The sequence below is a fragment of the Palaemon carinicauda genome, chromosome 13, assembly GCF_036898095.1.
Source record: "Palaemon carinicauda isolate YSFRI2023 chromosome 13, ASM3689809v2, whole genome shotgun sequence".
Classification (NCBI taxonomy): Eukaryota; Metazoa; Arthropoda; class Malacostraca; order Decapoda; family Palaemonidae; genus Palaemon; species Palaemon carinicauda.
Genome location: NC_090737.1, coordinates 31429187 through 31453471, shown reverse-complemented (window position 1 = coordinate 31453471; position 24285 = coordinate 31429187). Strand labels below are relative to the sequence as shown.

The 24285-nt window shown below is 42.1% G+C and overlaps 1 protein-coding gene across 3 annotated transcripts in view; it reads right to left on the bottom strand.

Annotated features, from left to right (window-relative positions):
• Window positions 1–8704: 8704 nt before the first annotated feature.
• LOC137652260 (uncharacterized) overlaps window positions 8705–24285 on the bottom strand; it is a 106850-nt gene continuing 91269 nt past the window's right edge. Inside the window, exons 6-7 of one of the 3 annotated variants that reach the window (XR_011046231.1) lie at window positions 19836–19928; window positions 8705–8901 (exon numbers count right to left, since the gene is read on the bottom strand). The gene's annotated coding sequence lies outside the window, so the exon portion shown is untranslated. Of the gene's footprint in view, window positions 8902–17619; window positions 19929–24285 lie in introns of those variants that run through there. The other 2 variants (XR_011046232.1, XM_068385528.1) reach the window with 2 other exon arrangements.

Here is a 24285-nt window from a genome sequence, read left to right as displayed (position 1 = left end):
GCAAAACCTCCTTAGATGGCGAACCTGTAAGCCCCATGGAGGACCAAAGCTGAAACAAGGAGGTTAGTGACATATCCTCCCCCGGGGGAGAGGTAGAGCTGCTTCGTTAGGGGAAGCAACGTTATTTCTCGAGACCCGAGGTTGGTTAACAATAAGTCGGTCTACGCTACCACTCGATGGTTTCTCGAAAGAGACCGACCAAGTGGAAGCTTCGGAGGAGGTTTGGGCAATGGAAGAAGAGGCCTTGGGTTTTTATCCCTTTGAAGCAACCTTCGAAGGAGAAATATCCCATTTGGACTTCTTCCGCCATTGTGAAAACCTCTCCCACTGGGAGGCAGACCATTCCCTACACTTGTTGGTACTATCACACTGTTGGCCCATACAAAAAGGATAAAGGGCCTCAGGATCAGTCTCGACCGCTGTCATAAACGTTCCACAGGGGCGGTCGGGAAACCCAGGGTAGGTGCGCATGATTGCAGAGGCCAACTTCATGTGTACAGAAACTAGAAAAAGAAAAGAACAAAAGCAATTAAATGGCTGCCAATATGACGGCGAGGAAGGGAGCGGACATGTCCGACCACCATCCAAGCCGAGAGCAAAGTGAGCTCAAGAACAGGTGTGTGAGAGGGGGGGGGGGGGGGTGTAGCAAGTACCCTCCCCTACCCCGCTAACTAGCGGTGTGGGTAGTAAACCCTCGTTAAAAATTAATGGCTCGTCATTTCAGCTACGCCGAAAGTAATACCCCCTATTAAATAGCATGGTTTGTATTCCAGTTACAGAACAAATATAAATTTCAGGTAGAAAAACCAAGCATGACACAAAGTCAACAAAACCTTTTTGAATGAAGTACTAACCACTCCTGATGATCAAAAGTTCAGCATCCTGGTTTGATTCAACATTACTACAAAGAGTTTCAAACACATGCAAAGCAAGTCAAGGATGCTAGTAAAGATTATATCAGTAAAACAAAAGAATATGTAAATATACAATAAAATCAGCAGAACAGTAGGGCTTTTCACTGAAATGATGCAAAAAAATGTAAGAAGATACAAGCAAGAAATTTTAGATTCCATGAAAATTAATCATTAAAACAGAATAACACTGATCTAATATAAAAGTCAGTGCAGCAGCAAAACAAAAGAAACCACCCAGCACTTTAATATCAACCAGAGGAATATACTGAAGATGGAATCAAAATTCAAATGTTAAAAAAAATATACAGTAAAATGAAAAAAATTAAGTAAAGAATGAATTAACGGGTTTTTACTGAGCACTTTTGTTCTTATTCGTCTTAATAACACCTTTAAAAAAACAAAAAATAACATGAGAAAAAGTTCAAGCTCTTGAGATGGGTTATTGTTTGTATATCATGTGGTGTAACAAGAGCTATAACAGGTGAGAAATTTGATGGCGAACAGAAGATGAATTATCTTTTGCTATCGATGAAACGATAGATCAGATTGCTTACAAATGGTTACCTCATGTGAAGTTAATGAAGAATGATAAGTTTGATTAGACAAGTTTATGATTTAGAGGTATCAAGAGAAAAGGAAGACTATAAAGTGATGTATGCATCAAGTGGAGTAGGTATTGGAAAGGGAGAAATTTAATTTTCATTTAAAATGAGTGCATGCACGATACAAGGAAAGGGTGCTCGACCTTTTATTAAATAAAAACTTCAAAATTTTTTGTCAATTGCACTCTTGCTTAAGGGTACACTCGGGCACACTATTCTATCTAATTTCTCTTCACCTTATTTTGTTAAAGTTTTTATAATTTATATAGGAAATATTTATTTTAATGTTACTGTTCTTAAAATATTATATTTTTCCTGGTTTCCTTTCCTCACTGGGTTATTTTCCCTTTTGGGGCCCCTGGACTTATAGCATCCTACTTTCCAACTAAGGTTGCAGCTTAGCAAGTAATAATAATAATAATAATAATAATAATAATAATAATAATAATAATAATAATAATGATAATGATAAGAATATCAACACAAAGACTTCCAACTTTGACTGTTAACTGTCCTATTCTATTCTGAGATACCTCTTACCCCATCATACTGTTGACCATATCTTTACTTTTAATTATCAATAAAATCTTATCCAATAACTTTGAACCTTCATCTCTAAACATTTTTTAACACCTCTCAATTGATTATTAAAGTGCCAACAATGGTATGGGGCGGTATCAACTTAAAGTTAATATTCAGTTGTTTGGTCAATGCAATATGGGTGCTTAGGGAATTCAGTGAGTGCCGGAACTCTAAAATAATAGGTTTTTTATCCCTTAACAGAGTTTCAAGCAACACCAGACTCATGTCTCCTTTCTTTTACAGAAGGCCCGTTGTACTGCTGAAGGATGCTCTGCCTCGTTCAGCAACCCCGTTGGGCATGACCTCTGCCGGTCTCATGCTCACTGCTCCATTCCCTTTATCCAGGAACCGGGACAGGCCCAATACCCAGTGTGGTTCCCGGATTTGTGCTCGTTCTGTTACGAGTTGTCGTCAGTTCTGCTGAATGATGATGTAAGTGGGTTTTCCCTTTGTTCCTTATTTCTCGTTGGCAGACACTAATATAGACATGAATATGATATACACAGTATATTTGGGAGGGCAAACCCTCTCCTCCATCACTAATCACTGCAAATCTTACAGGCCGATGATGTCTCTCTTCGGTCAGCAAGGGCTACTCTTCGTCCGTGGGTGTCGGGCTTTGGCAGGAATGCCCCGTCTGGCGCACCCTATCTCCTCGATGGGGACATGGCCTCCCGTCTCTTCCCAGGCTCGACTACTGCTGCAGTCTCCCCTGACCTTGCTGCCCCTTTAATTGAAGAAGTCAGGGCTACCATTTCCGTGGAGGACGAACCCCTCGTACCGATGGACATGGCGGGTCTGGATATAGACGTAGAACCCAGGGACTAGCAGGTAAGTGGTGCCGATTTGGTGGAAACCCTTTTCTCTCCTACTCCCTCTCCTACCTCTTCATTTCTAGGTTTTGATAACTCTAAGGCTTCTCCTCGGGATTCCTCTGCCTCCGTACGACCCAAGGTGAAGCCACTTCGAACTTATAAGACTTCAGCTTTGCCAGTATCAACGTCACCGGTCCCTGGACCCTCGACAGCTCCTGATATTCATATTGCTCCTCGTAAAACCACTACTCCTAAGAAGTCTAAGTCTACCAAATCCAAGAAAAAACCAACGGGTAACTTTCAGGTACCCTGGGCGGATCTCCTCCCCATCCAACTGATCAAAGGATTGGTCAGGGATCAAGTTCAACATCACTCTGGTGCAATAACAGAGATTAAGGATATGATGGCTACTCTGATCCGCGCCGGAACTCAGTTTCCTCCCCCTTCTGCCCCAGACGCATCGAAGCTGCCGCCCTTCGATAAAAACAATCCTTGGCGGTTTGCTTTGCATGCTCCATTCGTAGATGGTTCCCTAACTCTGGAGAGCATGGGCACCCGCCCTCTAGAGGACCTGGAGTTCTATCCCCCGGGCCTAGCATTTCCGTTCAATGGTTTTGTACGGTTAAAGGAACATGCATTGGTCCGTATGGACAAGGTACCGAAGGAAACGGTCATATTTCCAAAAGAGCAGGCCCAGGCTATCTGGGCCAGAACACTATCAGAGTGGGGTTGTATTAACTCCAAGCTCACCCCACACAAAGGTTCCTACACTATTTTTACGACAGCGGCCTCCATCTCTTTGCCGCTCATAGACAAAGTCACAGAGCTGACTATACAGGCCATCAAAGAAGGCTCTTCCATGCCGGCTCTCAAGGAGACGGACCCCACCTCTTTGCTTATTCCGGGTTCCTCGGCAGCCTGGGATGCTGCGGCCTCTACCTTCACGGTGGGGAAACTAGACCCGGACTGTGCCTCTACTCTTTTCTCTGAGAAGCTTCCCAGATGAATAGAGAGTCTTCTCAAAACTGAGTTCGAGACCCGTACTAGACTTGCTAGGTCCCTCCAATCCATCACCTCCATGGAGTCCCTAGCATCTCTTTACCCAGAGGAAACGCTGTTCAGAGTCGCCACAAAGAACCAGCTACTATCCTACCAAATAGATCTCCATGACTTCTGGTCAGCTCGGGTTAGTTGCAGGAAGTTCGTTCTGTCGGAGGCCACCATCAGGCATGAGCCGAACAGACTGATAGCTTCCTCCTGCTGGGGTAAGACCCTCTTCCCTCAGACCGAGGTGGATAAGGTTCTTCAAGACGCAGCGAGGGCAAACCAGAATTTGCAGGTAAGGTGGGGTCTCTCAGCCAAAAAGAGGTTCAAACCCCAGAGACACACGTTCTTCAAGAAGAAGCAGAGGTTTAGTCCTTACAAGGCGGCCCGGGGTACCTCGTCCCCACAGCCTTCCGCGGCCTCGACTTCTCGACAACAGGTGCCTCCTCAGCAGGTAGTCTACCTCGCTGCTCCCCCTGGTACACAGCCCAACCCCTCTTGGATGCCCTCACCTGCATACAACCCTGCCTACGAATCCTCCGGTTCCTTTCGTGGATACCAAAGAGGGAGTTCCAGAGGTAGAGGACAGTTCCGCCAACGCGGCGGGCCTAGAGCAAGGGGTTCCCGTGGAGGGAGGGGCTTTAAGTTCACTCCCTCCCAATGATGTGATGCCGGTAGGAGGGAGACTTTATCACTTCCGGGATCATTGGACCTTCAGTCCATGGGCTCACAGCATAATATCAAGGGGCTTGGGTTGGAAATGGTCACAGGGATCCCCTCCTCCACCGGTGACCTTCTTCCAGAGACCCACTCCCATCCTGGAAGAGTATAAAGCGGAGTTACTCAAGAAGAGAGCAATCAAGCGGGTTCGATCCCTGAAATTCCAAGGCCGCCTGTTTACAGTCCCGAAGAAAGACTCGTCGGCGTTGAGGGTAGTTCTGGACTTGTCGAAGCTCAACTCTTACATCCTTTGCGACAAGTTCCGTATGCTGACTATCTCTCAGGTACGGACCTTACTTCCCCGTGGGGCCGTCATCACCTCTATCGATCTTACCGATGCCTATTATCATGTCCCAGTAGCTCGAAACTTCTCTCCTTACCTAGGCTTCCGTCTCGGCAAGAGAGCCTTTGCATTCAAAGTCATGCCCTTCGGTCTCAGCATTGCCCCCAGGGTATTCACGAAACTGGGGGAGACGGTGCTCGAGCAACTCAGACACCAAGGGATACAAATCATCGCCTATCTGGACGATTGGCTCATTTGGGCCCAGTCGCACCAGGAATGCAACAGAGCTACGTCGAAGGTACTCCATTTTCTCGCCAAACTGGGCTTCCAAGTCAACCTCCGGAAGTCCCGCCTACAACCATCAAGCCTCTTTGAATGGTTAGGCATCCGTTGGGACCTCTCAAAGCACAAGCTCTCCCTTCCTCCCAAGAAGGTGAGGGAGATAGCTTCCAAGGTCAGGAACTTTCTCAAACACAAACAGGTGTCCAGAAGAGCTTTAGAACGAGTCCTCGGCCTACTCCAGTTTGCCTCACTGACCGATCTCCTATTAAAAGCCAAACTCAAAGACATCAATCGAGTTTGGAGAAAGAGGGCGACAATACCTTTAAGAGACAAGACCTCGAAGATCCCCTCTGTCTTGAAAATGAGACTACAACCATGGTCCGATCGGAGGAACCTCTCCAAGTCGGTTCCTCTACAGTTCCCCTCTCCACAAGTGACAATTCATACCGACGCGTCTCTGAGTGGTTGGGGGGGTTACTCCCAACATCAGAGGTTTCAGGGCTCTTGGTCACCCGCCATGAGACAGTTCCATATCAATGTTCTTGAAGCCATGGCGGTGTTCTTGACCCTGAAGAGAATCTCCCCTCCGAGGTCGACCCACATCAGAGTAGTCTCAGACAGCACGGCCGTAGTCTACTGCCTCAACAGGGGGGGGTCCAAATCACCCAACCTGAATCAGATCCTGGTCACTATCTTCACCTTGGCAGCCGACAAAGACTGGTTCCTGTCAGCAACTCACCTAGCAGGAGTCCAGAATGTGATACCAGACGCATTATCCAGGACGAGCCCACTGGAATCGGAGTGGTCCCTGGACATGCACTCCTTCCGGTGGATACTCAGGCTGGTTCCAGGTCTCCAGGTAGATCTATTCGCGACCCGACTCAATCACAAACTCCCATGTTATGTGACACCGAACCTGGATCCTCAGGCTTATGCCATGGACGCATTAACCCTGGATTGGAACCATTGGCAGAAGATCTTCTTATTCCCTCCAGTGAATCTTCTACTGAAAGTCTTGCACAAACTCCGCTCCTTCAACGGGGCAGTAGCTTTAGTGGCACCTCACTGGCCAAAGAGCAGTTGGTTTCCTCTCCTCCTCGAGTTGAAACTCCGTCCCTTCCGGATCCCATTCCCCAAACTGACCCAGGTGGTCCAAACTCGGACTGTGTCAGATTCCTCAAGGATAGCCAAAACCCTAACTTTGTGGATTTCATGAAGTTTGCGGCACGTAGGGACGCAAACATCGACCCAGATATTGTCCTCTTTATAGAATCAGACAAAAGGGACTCAACGATTCGCCAATATGATTCGGCGGTTAAGAAACTAGCAGATTTCTTAAGGACTTCAGACCATTCGGTTATGACTCCTAATTTAGCCATCTCCTTCTTTAGGTCCATTTTTGACAAAGGCCTAGCAGCTAGCACTATAACCACCATTAAGTCAGCTCTGAGGAAAGTCTTCCTGGTTGGGTTTAACATTAACCTGGCGGAGTCTTATTTCTCATCTATTCCAAAAGCATGTGCTAGGCTTCGACCTTCAGTTCGTCCTCAAAAGGTCTCTTGGTCTCTAAATGATGTCCTCAAACTGGCCTCTGACACGGACAACGAATCCTGCTCTTATATCACTCTTCTTAGGAAGACTTTATTTCTAACAGCTTTGGCCTCGGGTTCCAGAATCTCAGAACTAGCAGCTCTCTCACGAAACTCAGAGAACATGGATTTCCTCCCTTCAGGTGAGGTACTTCTTTCACCAGACAGGGCGTTTCTAGCTAAGAACGAGGACCCCCAAAATAGGTGGTCCCCTTGGAAGATTATTCCTCTTCTCCAAGATACTTCTCTATGTCCGGTCACCACTCTCAGGGCCTTTTTAGCCAGGACTGCTACCCGATCGTCTGGCCCCTTGTTTATCAGAGAACAAGGAGGTACCATTTCCATACGTGGCATTAGGCAACAGATCCTATACTTCATTAAACAAGCCAATCCGGGATCATTTCCCCATGCTCATGATATCTGATCGATAGCTACCTCCATCAACTATTTCCAGAATATGGACTTTGATAACCTTAAGAAGTACACGGGTTGGAAATCTCCTATGGTCTTCAAACGCCACTATCTAAAGAACTTACAGGTTCTTAAATACCCAACGGTTGCAGCTGGGAGCCTTATCTCTCCCCATTGATCTTTTGTTCTTCCTTTCATCCATCTCTTCTCTTCTCCCTCCTACCCGCCACTCGCACCATGACGCCGCTTCCTTGGTGGTTCGTTAGCCCTAAGTGTATTACATATTAGGTTATTATGATTGTAACTATTATTGTTTTCCGTTGTTATAAGGTTGGGATATTCTTAGCCATGTCAGTTTTGTTGCATGTTTTCCTCTGATACTCAGAGGTTTCCCTGTTATCATGTTTGTTTATCCTTACTCTCACTATGCCCTGTGGCTAGTTTATGTTTTATGCCTGCTTACCTTAATTATATATGATTTTCTTTACATGGTGTTGTTTCTCTCCCCTTATTAAATTAGTAGTTATTGTTGGGCTTGGAAGGTATTCTCTGGTACATTTTCACCGGGCGCCACAGGTTCGACCCAGAAAAGGGATTTTGACGAAGGAAAAATCTATTTCTGGGGAGAGACCTGTGGCGCCCGGTGAAACCCCTCCCCTTATTTTACACGATCCCACCCTTTCCTTTCCAAGCCATCATGGCCAATACAGAAGGATGTTGTTCAGATGGCGCTCGCGTCGTGGCGTGGGTGGTGCGGCGTTGGGGGTGTGTCTAGGGCCTTTGTATCGGCCCATCCCTTTGACGAAGGAATTAACTAAATGGAAGACAACCTGTGAATAGTGGATTTCACGCGCCTTTGCTTTATACACGACACCCAAAAGGTGCTCGCGCGAGGGTTGTAACCTCAGCATTCCATGCTTTTATCTTTCTCTGGTATAATTGGAAGGTTTTATCAGAAAAGATATACAAGAAGGACTTTTCACCGGGCGCCACAGGTCTCTCCCCAGAAATAGATTTTTCCTTCGTCAAAATCCCTTTTTAACACCTCTCATAAAAATTTGTCATAGATACATAACTTCAGGTTTGTAGAAACACTTTTAAAATCAACCCAGTCCCTCCTACATTTTTAAGCTCCAACTCAAGTTTCACGCTCCCTATATAAAGACATTAAAGTACTCTAATCGAATTAGCCTTTATACCAGATATCTTCAGCGATTCATTACATTACTATCATCTACAGTTATATCATCAGTTTTCCACATGTCCATATTAGAATGTTACAGGTTTATTCATATACAGTACAATACTGTATTATTATTATTATTATTACTAGCTAAACCACAACCTTAGTAGAACAAGCAGGATGCAATAAGCCCAAGGGCTTCAACAGAGAAAATAGCCCAGTGAGGACAGGAAATAAGGAAATATATAATAGTGTGTCTGAGTGTACCCTCAAGCAAGAGAACTCTTACCCAATATAGAGGAAGAACATGGTATAGAGGCTATGACAATACCCCAGACTTGAGAACAGTGGTTTGATTTTGGAGTGTCATTCTCCTAGAAGAGCTGCTCACCAAATGGTCCATAACCCAAACTTTGTGTTACACAGTTACCTCTTGGTAAATATTAACAGTGATCTCACACCATTAATTCTCTTACCTGAAAATAATGCTTGATAAATAACTAATTAACATATCAAGTTAAATTAACATTAATATAATTTGATGCCACACAATGCAGAGAGGTCTCACAGCAAGGTAAACAAAATTTGAGCATAAAGGGTATATTCAATAAGGTTGTTTCCCTATATTTCTAACAATTGTCTTCAACCTTACACTAAAAGAATTCACCTTGACTTACTCTTTGAGACTTATCTTTAATAAAAGTACCATACACACTTTGGTTGGCTGTTTGGTCCCACTATTCCTACTATTGCCCCAACAATCTTCTTTTACCATTTCAGATTCTTATTGATTATTTCCTCCCTGAGTTGTCACTTACATATTTAGTAAGTGGGAAACTAGTCATAACAAACATGAAGTGAAGTCAAGCTGTTTTACTAAACTGGTTACCTGTATAAGATGAATTTTCTATCATCTGACATTATAAAGCAAATAGGGGATATGAATCTATTAATGGGCCACAATAATTCAGACTAAATGGACAAATTAATTCTAATACTTTTTCTCACGCATTTTAACAAATCTGGTTTTCCAGGTTTGAATATGTAGATATGGCATGGTTGGGGTGGACCCTGGTCTTGTCACATACCTTTATTAGATAGGAAAGTTAATCTTTATATGCAACAATCCTGCAAAACCTATTTTTCAGGTTAGCCGTTCCTGCATTAATCTCCCAGCTCAAATTCTATCCTACATAAGTAACTTTTTTTCTGAATAACCACATTTGTCAATACAGTACTTGACATTACAACTAACTTTGAGCTTTCCTTCTCACCCGACGCCAGGTAAGCTAAAAGCCTATCAGTTGTCTTGCCTGGGATTGCAGAATCTTCTTCAGTTAGCTCTATTTAAGTAAACTTCTTACTGCTCAATCTCACCTATGGTAGAACCCATTAGCAATAGCCATTTCGATGTCCTTCCATCTCAAACGGGGTATTCCCACAGGTCCTCTACCAGCTGGTGTCCACTCCAGGAACTATTTTATGAATCTACCATCTTCCATCCTCTTAACACGCCCACACCATCGTAGTTAACCTTTTCCTATCACATGCAGAATACTTTCAATGCTAACCTCTTCCCTGATATCATTTCTCATTTTGTCAAGTCTCATGACACCAAATCTTAAGTGGACTTTCATTTCTGCTGCTTACAGCTGACTTTTGATTTTGGTAGTTAGGGACCACATCTCATGTCCATACTTTAAAATTGGTCTAATATTGATGTGTAGATACTAAGTGATTTGATTATTCTGGGAATGTTATAAACTTTTAAAAGTGGGTATAGCATGCACAAGTTACTAGTGAATTTTGTTATTCTATGGTCTATTTCTATATTTGACTTGTGTTCTTTCACATTTTAAAAATATTATCTAATGGTGACATAAAATAGGTATTACTTACATGGCATCTCATAGCTACAGAAATGGTAATATTGTACTCTACAGTATTATGTTACTGTTACATGTATAAAATATTTTGCTATATAAAGGGATTTTGACGAAGGAAAAATCTATTTCTGGGCTCGACCTGTGTCGCTCCGTGAAATGCTCCTTATAGCACCATTTCTAAGGCATAAATATTGCTAAATATACCAGATAAAAAAGATGCATGGAATGCCAGGAATAAACCCAGCTCGCTCTCTAATGAGTGTTGGTAATGTAACTGGGGCGTGTAAGAACCATGACCATAGGTCCCTCACCAGTTAGACCTCTCCTTCTTCAACATCCCCGGAACTACGAGGTGCCGATCTACACCCGAGTTACTACCATATGTCAACATTCATCTTTATTATATAAAATACAGTACTGTACTGTTTATATAGTACTGCTTTAATTTTCACAACAATATCTGGACCATCTGCAGTAATAATATTTGATCATATTACAGAAGTTCTATGTTATAATGGAACATCCATTGTCAATTCTGATGCCTTCAACACAAGAATCTAAAGTGCCACTGGCTTTTCAAAGCATCAGAATCCACATTATCCAGTACCAGAAGTTTTTAATTTCTTTGATTGTAAAATTACAGAATAGTTTTCCAGGCAATGTTACTGCTTACAAATTTAAAGGAATGCTATACAACTGCAGTAATTCTCTTTTATGTAAATATCTATTTCTCAATTCATCTTTGCTTATTTACTATGTAATCTTTGGAAGTCAACAGTTTCCTCCATACAAATATACAGTACATAATTCTTGATTAATTTTGAATAAAAAATGTTATTTTCATTAGTAAAATAAATTTTTGAATATACTTACCCGATGATCATGTAGCTGTCAACTCTGTTGCCCGACAGAAATCTACGGTCGGGATACGCCAGCGATCGCTATACAGGTGGGGGTGTACACAACAGCGCCAGCTGTGAGTAGGTACTCAAGTACTTCTTGTCAACAAGAACTCAATTTTCTCCTCGGTCCACTGGTTCTCTATGGGGAGGAAGGGCGGGTCCTTAAATTCATGATCATCGGGTAAGTATATTCAAAAATTTATTTTACTAATGAAAATAACATTTTTCAATATTAATCTTACCCGATGATCATGTAGCTGATTCACACCCAGGGTGGTGGGTGGAGACCAGCATACATGTTAACAAAGAAGCTAAGTATCCCGTAACTTATTTTAGCCGTTATTCAAAATAACAAACATAAAATAAATAAGTACCTGGTAAGGAAGTCGACTTGAACCATTACACTGCCTTTTTAAGTACGTCTTCCTTACTGAGCCTAGCGATCCTCTTAGGATGCTGAGCGACTCCTAGGTGCTGAAGTATTAAGGGCTGCAACCCATACTAAAGGACCTCATCACAACCTCTAATCTAGGCGCTTCTCAAGAAAGAATTTGACCACCCGCCAAATCAACCAGGATGCGGAAGGCTTCTTAGCCTTCCGGACAACCCAGAAATATTTCAAGAGAAAGATTAAAAAGGTTCTGGAATTAGGGAATTGTAGTGGTGGAGCCCCCACCACTACTGCACTCGTTGCTACGAATGGTCTCAGAGTGTAGCAGTTCTCGTAAAGAGACTGGACATTCTTAAGATAAAAGACGCGAACACTGATTAGCTTTTCCAAAAGGTTGCGTCGAAAATATTTTGCAGAGATCTATTTTATTAAAAGGTCACGGAAGTTGTGATAGCTCTAACTTCGTGTGTCCTTACCTTCAGCCAAGCTTGGTCTTCCTCATTCAGAAGGGAATGAGCTTCTCGTATTAACAGTCTGAAAATAATAGGATAAAGAATTCTCTGACATAGGCAAAGATGAATTCTTAACTGAACACCATAAAGCTTCAGACGGGCCTCGTAAAGGTTTTTAAAATAGAACTTAAGAGCTCTACAGGACATAATACTCTTTCTAGTTCATTTCCAACCATATCGATAAGTTCGGAATAACGAACGATATTGGTCAAGGCCGAGAAGGCAGCTCGTGTTTGGCTAGAAAACCAAGATGTAGAACATGTAGCCGTTTCGGATGAAAATCCGATGTTCTTGCTGAAGGCATGAATCTCACTGACTCTTTTAGCTGGTAAAGCATATCAGGAAAAGAGTCTTAAAGGTGAGATCTTTCAGGGAGGCTGATTGAAGTGGTTCGAACCTGTCTAACATAAGGAATCTTAGAACCACGTTTAAATTCCAATCAGGTGTAACCAAACGACGCTCCTTCGTGGTCTCAAAAGACTTAAGGAGGTCCTGTAGATCTTTATTGTTAAAAAGATCTAAGCCTCTGTGACGGAAGACTGATGCCAACATGCTTCTGTAACCTTTGAAAGTGGGAGCTGAAAGAGATCGCTCTTTTCTCAGATATAAGAGGAAGTCAGCTATTTGAGTTACAGAGGTACTGGTCGAGGATACGGATACTGACTTGCACCAGTTTAGGAAGATTCCCCACTTCGATTGGTAGACTCTAAGGGTGGATGTTCTCCTTGCTCTAACAATCGCTCTGGTTGCCTCCTTCGAAAAACCTCTAGTTCTCGAGAGTCTTTCGATACTCTGAAGGCAGTGAGACGAAGAGCGTGGAGGCCTTGGAGTACCTTCTTACGCGTGGCAGACGTAGCAGGTCCACCCTTAGGGGAAGAGTTCTGGGAACGTCTACTAACCATCGAAGTACCTCGGTAAGTTATTCTCTCGCGGGCCAGAGGGAAGCAACTAGTGTCAACTTTGTCCCAACGTGAGAGGCGAACTTCTGCTGTACCTTGTTGACAAACTAGAACGGAGGGAATGCATATAGATCTAGATGAGACTAATCTAGTAGAAAGGCATCTAAAAGAACCACTGCTGGGTCCGGGATAGGTGAGCAAAGTATTGAGAGCCTCTTGGACATCGAGGTTGCGAAGAGATCTATGGTTGGCTGGCCCCAGGTGACCCAAAGTCTCTTGCATACATCTCTGTGGAGGGTCCAATATGTTGGAATTATTGACCCTTCCTACTGAGACAAACTGCTAAGACATTCAAGTTGCCTTGGAAGAAATTTGTTACTAGTGAAAAGTCTAGACCTGTTGAACAGGAGAGGAGGTCACTAGCGAACTCGCACCATGTCAGAGAGTAGGTCCCTCCTTGCTAGGAGATGAACATCAAAGCAGGGAGTTGTCCGTGTTGACCTCCATTACTTTGTCTTGAAGGAGAGACCTGAAGCTTTTCCAGGTCAGACTTACTGCCAGAAGCTTCTTGCAGTTAAAATGCATTGTCCTTTGACGCGAGTTCCATAATCCCGAGCATTCCCTACCGCCTAAGGTCGCACCCCAGCCTACGTCCGATGCGTCTGAGAAGAGAACGTGGTTGGGAGTCTGAACAGTCAGGGGAAGACCCTATAAAAGGTTGATAAAGTCCTTTCCTCAGGTTAGACCAGACTTATCTTCCGGAAACCGGGATCGAGACCGCTTCTAGCGTCTTGTCCTTTTCCAGTGAAGAGCTAGATGAAACCGAAGAGGACGGAGGTGTAGTCTTCCAAGTGACACCAAATGCACCACGGATGACAGTGTCCTAACCAGACTCATCCACAGCCTGACAGGGCCGTATTCCTTCTTCAGCATCTTCTGGATGGATAGCAGGGCTGGGGATTGATCTTCTTGTTCAGCCATGTCCTCATCAGAGGGTTCCTCATCCGAAACTGATGAGGAAACGGCAACGGAGTGGGCAACGTCTGACTCGCTGAATCCGGTCGCACTGGTGGATGCGTGACGGAGCCGGACACAAGATCATGGTACTGCTGCACAGTCTGTGAACTGTCAACCATGGGGAAGCGAGGAAGTACAGCGACAACCCGAAACTGTCTAGACTGTCTGGGTAGTACAGACAACCCCTTATCGGGTTGCTGAGGTTGCCGCACTGCGTCACAACAAGTCACCTCTGCTGGTTGTTGAACGTCTTCCCAGTGACACACTGAACGTCCACAACCACCTCCGAGAGTAGCATAACATCAACGTGCGACTGGCAACCCACACTGGGTCGCACCGGTGGAGGAACCATCTCAACTGGCGGACGTGAGTAGGATACCTCAGCGTCAACAGGGCGTACAACCAACCGGTAGGAAGGTCGTTGGCAAGAAGGGTCTTCTCCGTAAAAAATCCTCTATCAAGGACTAAGCTTGGACTGCATGTCTTGCAACAAAGCCCAAGGTCTATGGGAGCAGGTGTGGCAACAGACGGGGTTAGCGACTGAAGCGGAACCATTTACCCTCCCTGGAAGCATGTTATGCTTAAATAAAAGTCCATAGGAGGCTAAGCAGCTTAAGGCTCCTCTCCAAATGACAGAGTCCTCAAGGGAATATCAGAAGGAGGGAGAACAGCACTTTCTCATCTACAGGAACCATATCCGAGAAAAGCTAGGTTCTCTCAGTGAGGGTTTCACTGGTGCAAAAGCTGCAGACCAGAAGGCAACGTTATGAAACTGCTTGACAGTCTGTGAACTGTCAAAAACTGAACTGTCAACCACAACAGGAGCGTGAGGACATACAGCACTGGTGTATAAGTAGCAGACCAGAAGGCAACGTCATGTAACTGTTTGACAGTCTGTGAGTTGGCAACAACCAAAGTTGTGTGGGGAAGCCTCAACTCCTGACTGACTAGTCTGTTGCTGGCGAGTGGCGGTAACCAAAGTGTGTTGCGGAGGCTGACACACCGTGTCAAAACACGGCAGCTTGTGGTAGCTCACGCACGGCAACGGAGTGCTCTGTGTGTGGGAGTCATCATACATCTGGCAGGGTTGACTGTGCATGGGTGGAGGAGCTCTCACAACAAGAGTGTGAGAGCAGGAAGCCATGCCGGGCGCACAACCGTGGGAGGTGTAGGCCCACGGGTGCATCGTCAACCTTCTCCGCAGTCGGAGTGTGGGAGCTGGCAACAACAAAAGCAGAGTGCTGGTGCGTGGGAGGGGCTGCGGTGGGTTGAGGAGCATGCGGTATGGTATGCGGAGCATGCTGTAAGGTATGCGGCTCATGCTGCATGGTATGCGGAGCATGCTGTAAGGTATGCAGAGCATGCTGCATGGGCTGCGGAGAATGCCGCATAGTGCTGGAACCCGGCAGCTCTACAGAACCTTCCCACTGCTGATGCGGTAGCTCACGCATGTTAGCAGATGGTGCAGCAAGAACATGCGTCTGGCAGGGTGGACTGCGCATCGGTGGTGGAGCTCTCACAGGTGGAGGGTGGGAGCAGGCAGCCGCAGTATCTGCTGAGCGCACAACCTCGGCGAGTTGTAGTTTAACAGGTGCATTGTCAACCTTCCAGCACGATACTCCTGCAAGAAGGAGCAAGCTGAGACTGTATAGTCTGCAGCATGGACCACTAGGGTCTATGAAAGACAACAACAAACGGAGCTACTGTCCGTTGTGACTGAGGGTCTAAAACAGCTGGTGCGGCAACAGACGGAGTTACTGCCTGTTGCGGTACCACCTTGCCTCTCTTGGGAGGTGTGCAGTTTTCGTACTGCAGCGAGTCCGAACTGACCCAGTGGCTACACCTAGGCCGTTGGACTTGCGCGGAAGGGACCGACTTGCACTTAAAAGCTGCAAGATTTGGTCCATGGTTTCTGCGAGAAACCTCTTCCGCAGACGAGGAATAAATGGGCTCTCTCGTCTTTGTGTGGGTGGGGTGATCACGTCGGCAACGTGTGTAGATACACCCGAAACCACGGAGGGAAACGTTTGTTCGTCGATCAAGACCTGTGGAACCCATAAGTCCTTCGACATTACTTCTCCCCTGGGCTTGGGAGCTTGTAAGAGGTATCGGACAAGGTGAACAACTGGCACGAACAAACGAACCCTCGAACGCAACACTGTAACACTTTGCGCATATCACTTTATCACTTTTGAATTTCTGTTTGCACTTATTTCACTGAACTCGAAACTTTAAGTGGTTTGTACCTGAAACACGCAATCCTATCCTTCATTAAAAGGTAGTAATTGCGAAAACAGTATTACAATGTAACAGAAAAACATAATGAAAGATAAAGAATTCAGTGGCTGGAAAAGAGACTAAACACTAGATCAAATAAACTACGTTTAAAATCTCTCACCGCATAAAGCCTGGGAACAAGAATAAAACTCTAGAAACGTTTTACCTTCTTCCCCTATAGCGACTAGGGAGAAGAGCAAAAAACGAGAACAACGTTACCCGCTTGAACGAAACGTTTATCCTCCTCTCTCTCCCTCCGTCTCTATCTCTCTCTCTCTCTCTCTTGACTTAGAACCTGAGAGATGAGCCCAATTATATATCGTTAAAACATATTATTTGTTAAAGGAAAAAAACTGAAAGGTTTCCCAAATAAAAAGTTCCTTTATTAGAATTAAAACCATTTAAGGTAAGAAAGAATGAACGAAACGCTAGAATCGGTTTACTCTTACTGCAACGTGAAACCGTGAAATACTCTCTCTCTATCGTAACGATAGAGCGCAAGTTGAACGTTCTGAACGTCAACAACTGCGGAGACTAAACAAAACGTTAGTTCAACTTTGAAAACAGTACGAGACTATCAAAGAAATTCTTTCAAAAACATTAAAATTAAAATAGCATAAATTCTTAACAGGAAAAACGATATGACGGGCTCAATGTTAAATAACTTCAGTTCCAAGTAAGGACCGCCTACTATTAGGAAAGGTCGCATATAAACAAACAAAAATTAATTTTTATAAGTTTATAATAAATGGAAAGTTAATCGAAGAGGCCTATAAATGGCGGAGAGATATAAAATAAATCTATAACTTTGTTAAGCAAAATTACCAAAAACCTAAACACACTTCCGTCTAAGGGAAGGGTGGGTCAAAAAAAAAAAAAGTGAAAGAGAGTCTATACTCTCTTCGACACCAACACTTCCGTCTAAGGGAAGGGTCGGCCATTTAAAAGTGAAAGAGAGTCCATACTCTCTTCGTCACCATAATAAAATCTATCCAAAACGAGTTCAAGTTTTGAAATGAAGATAAAACCCCTGCATAGCGAAAGCTCAAAACTGGAATAGTGTACTTCACCAAAAAGTTGTGAAAACAAATCCAGTTAGGGACGGCGTATAAGTAGGTCTTGCCGGAGGCACGACAGAGGAAAAATTGAGTTCTTGTTGACAAGAAGTACTTAAGTACCTACTCACAGATGGCGCTGTTGTGTACACCCCCACCTGTATAGCGATCGCTGGCGTATCCCGACCGTAGATTTCTGTCGGGCAACAGAGTTGACAGCTACATGATCATCGGGTAAGATTAATATTGAAAATAACATGTACAGTACAAGGTTTATAAAATAAATTTAGTTATCTTCTTATCACCCAAGGTTTATAGAATAAATTTAGTTATCTTCTTATCACCCAAGGTTTATAAAATAAATTTAGTTATCTTCTTATCACCCAAGGTTTATAGAATAAATTTAGTTATCTTCTTATCACCTACCTCACTCCTCTTTGGCTATAATCTCTCAATAAAATATGCTTAATGTAAATGTATAAACCAGAATAACTGGTCTTACAAAACTCATACATATCTGCCCTGTATTATATCTTTACATCTACCTAAATAATTCTTTATTCCTTCAACGGAAATACTCTGTTCTCTGTTGTTACTTACAGTAAGTGGAGCATAGCCAATTAAATACAACTCTTCTCCGTTGTTACTTAAAATAAGTGGAACATAGCCAATTAAATACAACCCTTCTCTATTGTTACTTAGAGTAAGTGGAACATAGCCAATTAAATGTAAACCAAGATGGAGAATGATGACGAATAAGTAACAAAATGCTGGTTGGTGAAGAAAGATTCTTTTAATCACCAGAAGAGCTTGGGAATAAAATTTAACGATGAAGACAGGGAGGATCTCCCCAATGGTGTAGGGATAAATGCTTAAACTGTTTGTTAATAACAATTAACTGTGAGAGAGCCAAAACTTTTCTTTAAAAAATAGCTTTATCTCCTACTTAATGAGTTATACAGGGGGAAAAAGTATCCAATACAGTATAGAAAATATGAGGTACTTCAGAGTGACGAAACAAAATTCAATGGAATTTTTTCCATATCTAACCCAACAAGGTGAAAATCTGATTTAAAACTTTAATGATGATACAGTAATCATAAAGATGATAAATATATGAGGTTTGCTCTTGGTGTGAATACAGTGGATATATTTTCTTTGCTTCATATCTACCAACCCACCAATTCTCAGTTTACAATTAAACTCAATTTCATTGAATATCATAGTATTATATGCAGTAGTAAACTTAATTCCATAACTCAGGTTACCACATTCTTCAAAACAAATTCTCATTTTCATTGGTATAGTAATCAAGTACTTAACAACACACAAATTATCAAATATTTGAACATTTACGCCTAATCATTCATGTTTACCTTTAGCATCTATTGATTCAATGGTCATTAGAAACTATCGGAGCCTTTGTAGTTTATGGGGACACGCCGAGAAAAATGGACAACAACTAACCCCAACTCCCCCCCCCTCAACCCTGACCTACAAGCCGTGTCCTTACCTTCCTAATGACCTAACAGGGGGGCTAATGCCCCCCCTGCGACCCCCCCCAATCACTGTCACTATCATACAAACCCCACAAACCCAACCTAACCGAACCTAGTAGTTCCCAGGTCACAACCCCTAGCCGGGGGCAAGCCCCGGGACCCCCTTCTTGGGCTGAACTTAGAAAATATAAAATAACTTCATATTATGGTATATCAGATCATAGTAAAGCATATCTTCCCCATAAGGAAAAACGATTGGGCTAGTAATGCTAGTCTCAATAAACTACATTCACCCCAAACTATCTAATTAAGAAAAATATTAAGTGTATTATAACTCAAGGTTTCTCTAATGTCTTATGACCCTTCTAGAGCTTAAAGCACGAACTTGCTCATTGGTTTTACATTTAATTCTCTACTCTGTCTGTATGAGTATGGGTAAGTCTCATCTTAAGAATTTTAAAATGCATCAGACATAATTTCCTTATGAATAATTTTTCTTAAAAGATACAAATTATTGCACTTATGGTGAATCAGCATTTAAGAACAGATAAGAGCACTCCAATATCTTTGGCAAAAGGAAACATCACTGGATTGGTTATAATCCTCACATATTTGAAGTTTGACTCAGGAAATTTGAAACAGACCTATGATCCATGCTATTATCCCCTTAAAGTTTAATATTCCTTTGAAATTCCTATGCAGGCTACCTGACAAAAAGAAATATGGTCTAGCCATAAAAGAAGGTTCCAAAGTAACTCCCTCTAAATAAATAAATGTACAAGATATACAAAGAGTCAGGATATATCTAAGGTACTTGAAATCTGAATGAAAGCATCTCGAGAATACCCTAAAGTGACAACTCTACTTACTTCACATGAACCCTAATACAGGATGAAACTGGTTGTAAAAGCTGCCATAACCTATCAACTAATTGAATATTAGTGAAAGAAAAACAACCCAAACCAAAATTACCTTGATGTAAATTTAGTCTTTGTAAGATTTACTTGTATGGATACTCTCTTCCAGCTAGGATCAACCTGTCTTCAAAACTGGGTGACAATACATCTGTCAAGGATGAAAAGAAAAATAGAATTTTTAAAAAAATTCACATTTCTATATTCACCTCAGGTTCATATTGCTTCTACTCCAGAAGCCCTACCAGTAAAATTTCCCCATTTTCTTTTGCTTCAAAAAATACATGCCCTTAACAAAGGAATAGAGCCCTCTAGTGGTAAGCAGTCAGGAGCCCAGGTTGCAGTGTCAGGTAGTCTTGCCTTCAGTTTTAAAGTCAACAGTTTTCATCCTTTTGGTGCCATGAGTCAGTGGGAAGGAGTGTGGGCATTTATATGTAGATCAGGTGAGTATAGAAATAAAAATTTTATTATCAAAATTCTATTAATTTCTATGAATCTCCCCTGATGTTCATATTGCTGACTCCCACACTCTGTTGGAGATGGGTGCAATTGAAAGAAAGATTGATAAATTTATGTACAAGTAATGCAACGAGGTTAAGGGTTACTAACCTGGTTCACATTACTTGTCTAACTTACACTGATAAACTGTTTAAACTATGGTTTGAAATACTGGGTTCCAGACTGTTTACTAAATTAAAAATGTAGAATTGTATTGTAGATTGTCAATTTAACAATGTTTTGTGAATGCTGACTTGGTACACCATTGAGCTGTGGCTAAAAATTTCCCAAAACATAATTCTATAAAATATAAGGCAGCTGCACTACTAATATCATGTATCTTAACTTTCAAGCATATTATAATTGGATATAATTACTTGTACACTTCTGTGACAAAAAGTTCAACAAGAAATACCAGAGTATTTTTAGTTAAGGGCAGTTAGGGAAAATCAGCAACAGAACAAATTAGGGACACTACCTCTACCACCTTTCCTTTAGTCCAAATAGTATGGCTCTTACTGGAAAAAGAAAACTATCCTCTACTGAACTGTCTTCATCCAGATTTTAATAAGGGGATGTGCAAAAATTGAGGCAGACTACTAGTTTTAAAATCCTTTTTAGCTCTGAAGGAAGGTAAAAAAACAACTACAGTAGATCATATTGTGTTCCCCAAAGTCTACCTTTATTAACAACGCTTGTAATTCACTTAAGCATTTAGCCGGTACTAAAAATAACAGAATGACTATGGGGGGGGGGGAATAGGTTTGGCAACAGGTTGAGAAGGACCAGAAATACCAAGACTATGGAAGGATTCACTAGACTTCTGAAGTTTAACAAAGAGAGCAAGTGATGTCAAGAGCTTGTAAACTCATCACTATCGAAATATGACTGAACTTGTGTTGTCTAAAGGTGGAGGCATGTCAATACCATTGTTATCTCCACTATAACCAACTAGCCTAGTCTTCCTGGCTTCTCCCCTAAACTAACTCAAAGTTTATTTTGTGCTAGAACTGTTAACTTGATCGGAAAACATTGAAACATACTTTTCCATGAGTGGTACCAAGAGTGAAACGCACTCTTCACAACGATCACTGTATTTAAATACTGTGACTGAATTGCCCCAGACATAATACACAAAAGAAAAGGGGATCATGATTTCCAAGAAATAATTCCTGTGCACATTCCAGGCAATAATTGCTAACTAAACTATGGGAAGACATCTTAAAATACAGTAAGTAAACAATCTGAAAGGGTGTGATCGAAGCAGGTAAATGAAAATGACTGAAGATAAAGAGTACCTAATGTGGCAACCTGGGCTTTTTACAACTAACTGATAGAGGGATCTATTCCCTTGTTAAGAGAATGTATTTGTCAAAGCAAAAGAAGATGGGAAAATTCTTAAAATTTTTGGGTAGGGTAATCTTGATTAAACCGGGCTTCTGGAGAAGAAGCAATATCAATATCAGAGGAGATTTAGAGAAATAAATTTTCTCTCATCAGCTTCTTATCCACTCCAGTAAAATACACTAAATACTGCAAGATATAAATTCTTTATGATCTAAAAAAGGTATAGGCTTTCATGTGTAGATAATAAAGGGTAACACAGCTGAACTACCCAAATTCAATTAACCTATGAAGGGCTAACAATACTGAGAAAAAATAAGTAAAGGAGACTCAATATTCTATTTTCTCAAGAATTCTGGTGATTGTAGGTACCTGTGACTCATAATGAGCCTGAAATAAGGCAAATAATTTTGTATACTGGACACTGTAAGATTATCAGAACACATGTAAATAATTCTAGCTCTAGAAAAGGGAACCTTTCAGTCACTTTCTCAACTACATTAGAATACAATAATTTAATGTATGTCCTAATGAATTATAGGAACCACATCAAGTTAGTCGGCCTGTATGCTGGATTTAAATTCCATCATGCGCATAACAGACAAGGCGACTGTCGAATATAAAAACTTAATTCCCTACTGGGTATAAAAGTAGGTTGTGTTTAGCCTTGGATTCCCTGATATCCCTCACACAAGAGGCCAATAAGAACAACTTCTCTTGATTACTAAGTCCCCTCCTGGTCAAGTAAGCTTTTCTAAATGGAATCTGTACAACCTTGTAATCAAAGTATGCGCAACAGTTATAATAGAATGAAACGCTCAGGCAACTGGCACTAAGGTAAATGAAGTTATCATGAAAAAAAAAAGTCATGATGTGATGAAATGGGGTCAAGAGGAAGAGAGTGTTGAAAAGAATCTTTAGTAATGTCAGGTTTGCTATTCAAGGCAAGCTGTGCGCAGCTTTCCCTTAAGGAGTGGAAGTGTTTGATAATGTTTTATGTCTCCTCTGGACTTGAGCTCTTGACTATCTTCTCCTCATCTTTCTCCAGCTATGTTTTGATGAGTCTTTGGGTAAAACTATCATTAAGGCACTAATATAGGCATTACCTATGTTTAAATTTTGTCTTGCTTTCCTCTAGGACAACTCTAACAGTTACTTGGACCACTGACACATGCAGCTTAGATTGAGTTCAACTTAATCCCAGATTTTATTGATTAAAACTGAAAACTTGTTGTATTCTTGAGTTGAAGAGTCAAGAAGTGGCTTACTGCCTGTCTCCCCTTATTTTCAATATCTTGTGAAATTTTACCAACTCTTGCTTTGGTCCTAACTTTCACCAAAGGAGACTACCATTACTCCCATACTGATAGAATATACTTTCTTATAAACAAAAATTAATTTTTTAATATATTCAATGTTTAACCAATATTTGTAGCCTTCATGAATCCTTGAAACTTTATTCCTAATTCAAAAGATCATCACAGGCGGGCTGAATACCAGCACCAAACAAGAGCCCCATTGATTACTGTGTTTCTGGGAAGTTTGGGTTATAGCTGAGTAAAATCAACGAGGATAGCAGGCAGGCCCCTTGATATAAATCATTGGTTTGTATTAAAATTAATCAAATTTGCTTTCAAGAATTTCAAGTCTTCACAATAAAACCCTCATTTATATGACTGGAAAGAAATAATTTACTTGAAGTTCATTTGACTGAGATTATCATAAGAACCTAAGACACAAACTAAAGGAAACATCACATACTTTGAAAATAATTTGCATTTTTCCTATCAATACAAATCTGAGTCCTTTAGGTACGGACTATGTTTCCAGCATGAAATGAGCGCCTGTTGAATAATTTTAACGAGCAGTTAAGCGAGAGGAGGGAGTGAGGGCATGGAGTTCTGCCCCCTTACCTATCAAAGCCTCTTCACTAATGACCTTTCGGTTTAGGACAGAGAGGTAGTTGAGGAGGGAAGTTTGACCTAAAGGACTCGGAGATTGTTTCGCAAGGAAAAATATAAAACGGATTTTGAGCGAAGCGAAAAATCTATTTTTGGGTAAGATGGCCATGTCGTCCTGATGGAAGTTCCTCTAAGGTAGCTTCCTAGGGTATATTACAACTACGGCGATATTCCCAGAGAATTTACCTTAAGGTACCCAGAATTCTAACTCCTGGAGTGAATATCCCTAATAAAAGAGCCAGGGATATCGTATAAATCAGAGGACGTATTCTTGACACGCCACATGGCAATCTGTACCCCGAACAGAGCTAACACTTCGTAGGGGTCAAATGGCAAGAAAACGAAAACGAGAAAGAAAAGGGGAGAGCCGTTCGTAAGGCCCTCTCTTCTCCCGTTTCGTAAGCGTGCCCTGCGCCGATTCTGGCGCCATCTGCATTCCTTGTAACGAAACACGAGGTGCTACAGATACTGTATGTAGGGAGGGGTCCTACGGCCCTTTCATAGAAAGGGAAGGGCGGGTCCATCAGGACGACATGGCCATCTTACCCAAAAATAGATTTTTCGCTTCGCTCAATATCCGTTTTTTGGGCTCAAGCCATGTCGTCCTGATGGAAGTATACCAGAGCATTACTGTATCTGTGGATTCTCAAAATGTGCCGTATTCCTCAGAAGTATTTCCCCCAGTCGACGCGACCTAGAGACCTA